The sequence below is a fragment of the Tenebrio molitor genome, unplaced genomic scaffold (genome assembly GCF_963966145.1).
Source record: "Tenebrio molitor unplaced genomic scaffold, icTenMoli1.1 SCAFFOLD_864, whole genome shotgun sequence".
Classification (NCBI taxonomy): Eukaryota; Metazoa; Arthropoda; class Insecta; order Coleoptera; family Tenebrionidae; genus Tenebrio; species Tenebrio molitor.
The window spans coordinates 2715-11608 of NW_027184263.1; the positions used below are offsets into that span (position 1 = coordinate 2715).

The 8894-nt window shown below is 40.4% G+C and overlaps 1 non-coding gene across 1 annotated transcript; it reads right to left on the reverse strand.

Annotated features, from left to right (window-relative positions):
* Window positions 1-6368: 6368 nt before the first annotated feature.
* On the reverse strand, window positions 6369-6488 carry LOC138141064 (5S ribosomal RNA). Its single transcript, XR_011162960.1, has one exon. It is a non-coding gene; the product is annotated as a 5S ribosomal RNA (ribosomal RNA).
* Window positions 6489-8894: the final 2406 nt, after the last annotated feature.

Sequence of the window (8894 nt, forward strand, 5' to 3'; positions counted from 1 at the left end):
GCTTTCCTTTTGGCATTGCAGTCGTAAATGATAATAATACAAAAAGAAAAGATGCATCGGTCATTTTACGAAAAAAAAAGCTATAGTGGCCCTGAGAAGGGCCGATATTTTGAGTTTTCGCCACGGAGATGGATCGATCGTTCGTTTAAGGTTTCTTCTCGGTTTTTTTGGGTAAAAGTACGGCCTGAATGTTGGGTAAGACACCGCCTTGGGCGATCGTAACTCCGGACAGGAGTTTGTTCAATTCCTCGTCGTTTCTGATGGCCAGCTGCAGATGACGCGGTATAATACGTGTCTTCTTGTTGTCACGGGCAGCGTTTCCTGCCAATTCTAGAACTTCGGCGGCTAAGTACTCCATGACGGCGGCCAAATAGACGGGAGCTCCTGCACCGACGCGTTCCGCGTAATTTCCTTTTCTGAGAAGACGATGTATCCTACCCACCGGAAACTGGAGACCGGCACGGCTCGAACGGGATTTCGCTTTTCCCTTCACTTTACCTCCTTTACCGCGACCTGACATTTTAAGTTCGTTCGTTAGACACCACGAGAAGTAATAAAACTGACGGACGGGACTCGTCGATTGTAAAAGCTGGTAGCTGTGCTTCGAATTTATAGCCTCCGTGATAGGAGAATAGGACGTGACGATTGGTGGGAGCCCGTTTTCAGGTGGGGTTCTGGTGAACACACTACCTATCAGAAAGGTGGTGGTGCAAAGTTAACGCACGCACACGAGTCAGAGCAGTTCGCGAGTTTGTTGAATCGAATTGAATTGAAAAATGCCGCCGAAGACAAGTGGTAAGGCAGCCAAGAAGGCCGGGAAAGCTCAGAAGAACATTTCCAAGAGCGACAAAAAAAAGAAGCGCAGGAGGAAGGAGAGCTATGCCATCTACATCTACAAGGTGTTGAAACAAGTCCATCCCGACACCGGTATCTCTAGTAAGGCTATGAGCATAATGAACAGTTTCGTGAACGACATCTTCGAACGTATCGCCGCTGAAGCTTCCCGTCTGGCACACTACAACAAACGTTCGACGATCACCAGCAGAGAAATTCAAACTGCCGTGCGTCTGTTGTTGCCCGGTGAGTTGGCCAAGCACGCCGTCTCCGAAGGTACCAAAGCCGTCACCAAGTACACCAGTTCGAAATAGATGTTTTTCGTTTTCGACACATTTATAAACGGTTCTTTTCAGAACCACAAAAACTCTCGAACAAAAAAGAAAAAGACGTGAAACAGCGATTTTTAATTAACTTTTATTATGTCATTATTATTATTATTAGGTTTCATGCATTATCGGTATTTTGCACCCATGCCTATCCAACTTGTAGTTATGTGGTTATTGTATTCGAAATAATTTAGTTGATTGAGGTTATGTTATGAATAAATTTCTATTTTGCCAGAATACAACTCTTCGGAAGAAGAAATCAAATAAACAATCGTACATCTGCTGAACAACCTAGTTGATGGTTGATGGATTTGCATTACCCAGCATATAGCCTAAATGTTCATCTTTAGTGAAATTAAAATTACTTAGCTTTTTTAAGAAAGAAAAAATTAGAACGAATTCTCATCGAAAAAACCGCGATTCCTACAAATGATACAGATGGTTTTGTAGTCGCGTATGTTATTGAATACAATGAGCCGACATTTTTCCGACTCTTTGTTTCATCGAAAACGTTGTTGACATTAGCAAGGAACGTTAAGGATTCCCTGAAACAGACAATTTCACTGTTTTGGAATAGCAGTATGTGCAAATGAGAGGACAGAAGACTTTGAAAAAAGGAGTGAACAAAACTGTACTTTAGTACAGAATGTTATGTTTATTTTAATTTCAATTGTTCCTGTTTTAATGAGATTTTTTATGTTCCTAAATCATTTTCTATTTTTTTTTTCATTAGAGAAGAGTTATTGTCGAGTTATTATCTCTACCTAGCATAAAAATTAAAATACTTTGCAACATTACGTTATTATACATTGCATATCTGACATAAAATACTTGCAAAAATTACTTAGCTAATTAATATTACGCATGACAACTCACATTATTTACTTTGCAAAACATTATAGAATACATAACAGATAATTGTGACCCTGTGTATTGTTCATTGGAATTAAAATAAAAAAAAACGTGATTTCGTCAATCGCCGTTATTTGCGACTTCAGGCAACTGTCGCTAAGAGCTATTTTTGTTTCTCCGTTCAATTTCCCGATAAAATCGTCGACTTAGTTATTAACTAAGTTCTTCAGTTAGGTGGTATCAACAATACCACAATAGCCATGTTGCCGGAGTTTTTTGATAAAAGACTTGCTAGTTGGAATACAGAAAATATTTACCAAACACCTATTCACGATAATAAACCGGGGCACTATTGTGGGTTTTCGGTTGGTTTTATATTATATTAGGTACTCACCCTTCGTAACGTGTCTCCACGAAAAAACGTCACTTTCACACTAACCACCTTTCGTTTTAACTCTCGCGACGATAACTGAAATGTTGACGCGCGCCGGACAGATTCACGGACATACAACCACCCACCCACCCCGCGCCCCGGTTTCCGTCTGGACTGGTTCTGTCGTCCGAGTGAGTGCCAAAAATTAGCGTTCGTCTATTAAATGATTGTCGGATGATGATTATTGACGGACACTTTTATCGCACCCGATCACACTTTAGTTACTACCTACGTTTAGTATCGACGACGCATCGTTTCGATTATTGAAATTCGAATTGAATTTTTTTTTTTTCTAGTTTTCGACGTAGATTCGCGTGACACAAATATTATGAGCCTTTTTGGATCGATTTCGTGTGCATCACGCCATTTCTACGGGCGAACGTGAATGTGTGATGTTGACGTGATGGAAGCAACGTTTAGGCAATCCGCATTACGTATTACTATCAATTATATTTTAAACGAATGAAAACTTCAATTCAGAAGTGTGATAATCCCGATCCATTCAAGTTTTGTTAATTTTAGATTAAAAATGCGTGAGTATTGTACTATTGCTAACGATGCCAAAACATCGCATATTCAATGTAAAAAGAACAAGAGCAACGGGCCATTAAGTTAATTTAAAAATAACTCGTACCGGATAAGTCGAATACGTATCCAGGGAAAATTTATTAATTTTAAAATTGACCGGCGGAAACAGGTTCTCGCCTCCCACCACTTTTGTGTAGCGGCCGCCAAATCAATTTTGTTTTTATATAATTGATTCAAAAAATTGAAATTCACGCATAGTTATCTGTGCCTGAAGTGGGTCATTTTCATTGCATTGTTAGTAAGATCGAAACCATAGAAACCATACAAAACGCATACGACTATTTCTGTTTTTCATTTCACGCACTGTTTTTTATTAGTTACCTAGCAACATGGTCACTGCATTGAAACTTCAGAGTTCCTTCAAAAATTTGAATTTTTAATTTCAATTTTTTGAATCAATGATTTAATATAAAAATAACTATTGTGGAAAACAGCAAAAAATAAAATAATACCACTAATTGGCGGCTGACCAGGATAGACCTAACGTTCGAAATTTAGAAAAATATTTTTTTTATTTTAATACTGTTACTTTTCTAATGAAGTGCGAAATAAGTTGTGCCCCATAGCTATCTTTTTTATTTTTCACTACGACAATTACAAAGTGTTGATATTCACAACTTTTCGTGAGCACTTCGATAGAAATGAACAAGAACGCAGGAAAATTCCACACCGAATATTAATATTCTGTCTTGGCCCATGTTTACTTTTATCTACCGCAAAACAAAATGTTCGGATTTGTCAGGGGTATTCTGATTTAAAAAAAGAAGAACATTTGACGAATATTTTAAGTCTCAAACGTTTGGAAAATAATGCAACAACAATTCATAGACTACAAAAAAGCCTATGATTCAGTACCACATTCATGGTTAATTAAAATTCTTAAAATTTATAAAATTAATATTAAATTAAATCACCTTCTTTATATGGATGACATAAAACTTAACAATAACTGAAAATCAATCAATATGTCGTGGTCATTACGAAAATTTAGAATATATAACTAAAGAAGGAGAAATCATTAAAAATTTAAATAAAGGAGAATTTTATAAATATTTAGGTATTAATCAATCAAATCAAATTAAATCTATTCTTTTGGTGTTATAAAATGGTCCAAAACTAATTTAAAGAATATAAATATTCAAACTAGAGTTCTCTTTACAAAATTTTGTAAACATCACCCCAAATCTGCTGTTGAAAGATTTAATTTACCACGCGAAAATGGTGGTAGGGGTTTTTCAAATCTAGAAATTCTACAACACAATCAAATTGCTTCACTAAAAAATTATTTTCTCAATAGAGCTCGTGATATGACACTATAGCAAATATAAAACAAAAGTCTTTACATGGGAGATATTTTAAAGAGCTGAGGGTTTTATATTTGCAATACAAGATCTTGCACCGTTTTGGCTCACAGCGAATATAAAAAACGTCATGATATATTCGCAAAAATTATACACATGAATTTAGCAGTTAAATTCAATTTATTAAAGGATACACAACCACATTACATTTATAAACCAGAAAGTTGTTTAGAAAATGACAATTACAAATTATATTTTGATCGCACAGTTTTAACTGACATTCACATTCAGCATAACAGACCAGACATTATTATTTTAAATAAACAACAAAAGCAAGCATATCTTTTAGATATAGCTGTTCCAAATTCACACAATATAACACAGACATATAATACAAAAATTAATAAATATATTATTATAATTTCAGCAACAGGAATAGTACCGCAATCTCTTTTTAAAAATTTAAAAATTTTGGACTTAGAGAACACATAAAACACAAAAAAGTCAAAATGTGGAGGCGAGACGCCGGTAATTATGTTGATAAGCACTGCACTACTGCCGCCGGGTGGAGGTGGGATACGAAAAGAAGATGCTCTCACTGCTCTCACTCACAATAAGTTCGGAAAAACCGAATTTTATTATCGTATTTAATTGACGTCACAGTTACTTTGGCGAAACAGGAGCTCGCTTTTCGAAGGCATGATGAAAAAGACAGACGAATCAATTTGATATATAAAACCTAACAGGAACGGCTGGTCCATGAGGTCATTTGGGTAATGACCCCCTAAAAAATAAAGGTTTTACCCAACACCAGCCGCGACTGCAATGTACACAAGACTATGACTGCTACATATTATGTTATTTCAACCAAATCAGAAGTACAATAATTTTGAAAAGTAAGTGCAATGTATACTTCTAAATCTATCTAAATTTATTAATATGTAATTTTTTTCAAAACTATCGATCTTTCTTTGAAACATTTTCAATTCACAATTCACTGTTGGAAGCGCTGTACTTTTTAGTATAAATACGTATACGAAAAATTAAAATAATAGTTGAATTAACACATCGTTAAATGTTACGAGGAACATAGTTTTTTGGATTACACAGCAAAATCTTGGAATTTCAGTCCGATATTACTCCATTGAGTCTTTGGACTCACAAATAAATACCTCGAAAAGCCGACAAACATCTGTCTAGAACTTTTCTAGTAACCAGAGGGTATCGTAAACGACCCGTGTTTAGACCTCTTTCGTGAAAGTGACCGACCGCCGGCGCCGCTCGATTTCGTCATAAATCTCAGCCGTACCCCCCACGATAATTGACAAGTCTGTCATACAGCCCTACCATTTAAAACCTTTATTCTCTTCGTTTTAAAAATAGTTTCGCATGGTTTTTCTCTCTTCTCGTTTTACAATGGTCCAGTGACTAATAAATGAGTGTTGTGTTATGAGTTTGTTCGAGCTCAAAAAAACGTGGTTCGAAATTGTTTAACGTTTAACGAATGGTAAGTTATTCTAGTTTTTATGTTGGTCTTAACGTGTTAGGGGCCAAGAATACAACATTGTCTGTCCATTATAACATAGAACTGATATGTTGAATTCAGATCTCTAATTATTTAAAAACCAAAAAAATAAAGCAGCAGTCAAAGTGGCATGTACGCGTAACCTAATATATATTTTTTTTACATTAAAAGATCGCCGTCTTCCTCGTCGCACTTACGACATTTGCATATGTTATCTTTGTTAAACTCACGGAAGGAATATAATGAACCGGTCACCCGTCCAAGTGCTGACCGCTGCCCGCGTGGCTTACCTTCGGTGATCGAACGACAACCTTTACCGTTTGACGAGTTTTTATTCTGCAATTGTTTACAATTAATCGACAAAAAAAATTGTTTTCTTAATTATCTAGTACTTAAAGCTATGAATCTACATTATACGGGTCTGTGCATGTTTCCGAATACCTGCACGAAAAACAAATCGGTTCGGTGGTTGCTATGGATTTCAAAAAAAAACAAAAAGTGTTGGGGGGCAACGGCACGCGGTGTTCCCAAGCGGTCACCCATCCAAGTACTGACCGCGCCCGACGTTGCTTAACTTCGGTGATCGGACGAGAACCGGTGCTTTTCAACGTGGTATGGCCGTTGCCGTGGTGTTTAGGTGTGATCGTTGGTGTAAAATATATTGCTTTTAACATTCCGATGCACGAATATGAACATCAAAACGCGATGCGTTTCGTTTCCGTATGCACTTACCCTCTGACGACCGACGTCGGACCGAACTAACGGGAAATCCCACAACAACCACCACGTCACGCTCTAACGACAAGAGAGACTACTAGACGGACTGGCGATCTCCCGCGTCGCACATTTTTCGACCGCCGGCGGCGGTGGAAAATCCAGAATTTCACCCCACCTACCGCGCTGCTTGCTCCGACGACGACGAGATTCCCACATTTGGATCGACCGAAATATGTAAGTAATATCAGGAAGTTCCGATTTTCGAGAGGAGACCTGTGTTTCTATTTACCTATCTATAATAATTATCGTTATAATCATCATATCATTATTATTATTATTAACATTATTATTTATTACCATTATTATTATTATTATTATTATTTATCGTCCCTCGGATTCGGCGATCTTCGAAAATCCAAGTTGGACCGTTAGACATTCGAACGCGGTGTGCGTGGCTGACGAGTTGTTATTTTTGGCGTTTTTTCTTCGATCTTCACCCCGACTTCGGACGACGCAGGTCGGACACGAAATTACGAAGAGAGAAAGACGGAAGAAAGGAAGAAAACCTGAAGATCCGTCGAAGAAAATATCGGAAAACTCGTAGGTGCGGCATCGGTCGGACGATGAAGACCGTCTCCTTTCGGATGATCCTCTCGACGGACTTTCGGCCGTCCCGAAGGGTCCGGACGGCAACGGGACCCGTCGTCGACTCGTCCCGTTTCAACTTCCGCCGAAAACGATCGACCTGAACGTCGGAGAGGCGGTTCGCGGCATCCTGTTGTCGGAATTGCCTCGGTTCGAACACCAGGTCCTTTCTGTGCTTCGACCGTTTCGGAAGCGTTTGGCGACGCGAAGATGTCGTAAAATCGAGAAGGTGGCGCGGTATTCCGGGAAGAGATGGACCAATATTTCGGCGAACGAAATATGGATTCCCGGAATCGACGCGTCTACCCCGCACCGCCGACGTAAACCGTCGGTCCCGAATCGAAACCGTGACGACCCGGATTTAGGGCTGGTGGTTGGAGGGGCGTGTACCTGATTCGAAACCCACCGACGTTCCGAGACGAACTTCGCTATCTCCAGGGAAACTTCGGAAACCGAGTTCGGCCAGCTTGATCACACGGTGGCGATGGTGATCGAGGAAAGAGGACGATGCCATCACGCGGGCAACGATTCCGAGGCCTGCAATTTCTTCGACGGCGGACGCGGTGCGCGTTCAGTCTTCCGTCCGCAGTGGCGACTATTTTATAAAGACTTAGAAAATTTTTTTGTTCAATTCTCGTTCACGAGGTGCTCGAAGTGTACGTGTGTGAGCAAGTGTTTTTTCAATAATTATTATTAACTTTTAACGTTTTAACGTGAAAGATGGCCGACGTCGAAAATCAAACAGCATCATCGGTCACCACCGGTTCCGCTGCCACCCCTCAATCCCACGCGAAGAAAGAGAAAAAAGCGAAAAATCCCAGGGCGAAACCGTCCCATCCTCCGACATCCGAGATGGTAAACAACGCCATCAAGGGACTCAAGGAACGCGGAGGATCGTCTCTTCAGGCCATCAAGAAGTTCGTCGCCGCAAATTACAAAGTCGACGCCGAAAAGGTCGCCCCTTTCATCAAGAAATATCTGAAAGGCGCCGTGGCGTCGGGATCTCTGGTTCAGACGAAAGGTAAGGGCGCGTCGGGTTCGTTCAAGCTCGCCTCGTCCACCTCCGGTGGTGCCAAAGTCGCCTCCGCCTCCGACAAGAGGAAACCCGCTTCGTCCGCCGCATCCAAGACGAAAAAATCATCCGCCAAACGTACCGCCGTCGCGACGACTTCCGACAAGGCTTCCTCGAAGACAGCCAAAAAACAAGCCTCCCCCAAAGCGAAGAAGACTGCTGCCGAAAAGAAGAGCGCCGTCGCTGCCTCCGCCGCCGCAGCGAAAGCCAAGAAATCGGCCGCCTCCTCGGCAGAAAAGAAAACTAGAGCCGCCCCGAAACCCCGATCGCCTTCCAAAGCGAAGAAATCTAACAAGGCTGGTCCGACTAAAAAACCCAAAGCACCCAAACCCAAGACAGCCAAAGCCATTCCTGTCAAGGTGAAAAAGGCCGCTTCGCCGAAGAGGAAAAAGTGAGAAACGTGGATGGATACTCGACTCATGTTCGTTCGGCTGTGCCTCGTTCCGACGTCATCATCGTACTACCGGCAACGGGGCACGCACAAATGGCCCTTTTCAGGGCCACACGATAATCTACGACGAAAAAAAGAAATAAAACTATCCTTACGGCGAAACCAAATAAAATAGATAGCATCAGCTGGCAGGTAGGTGATGACAGG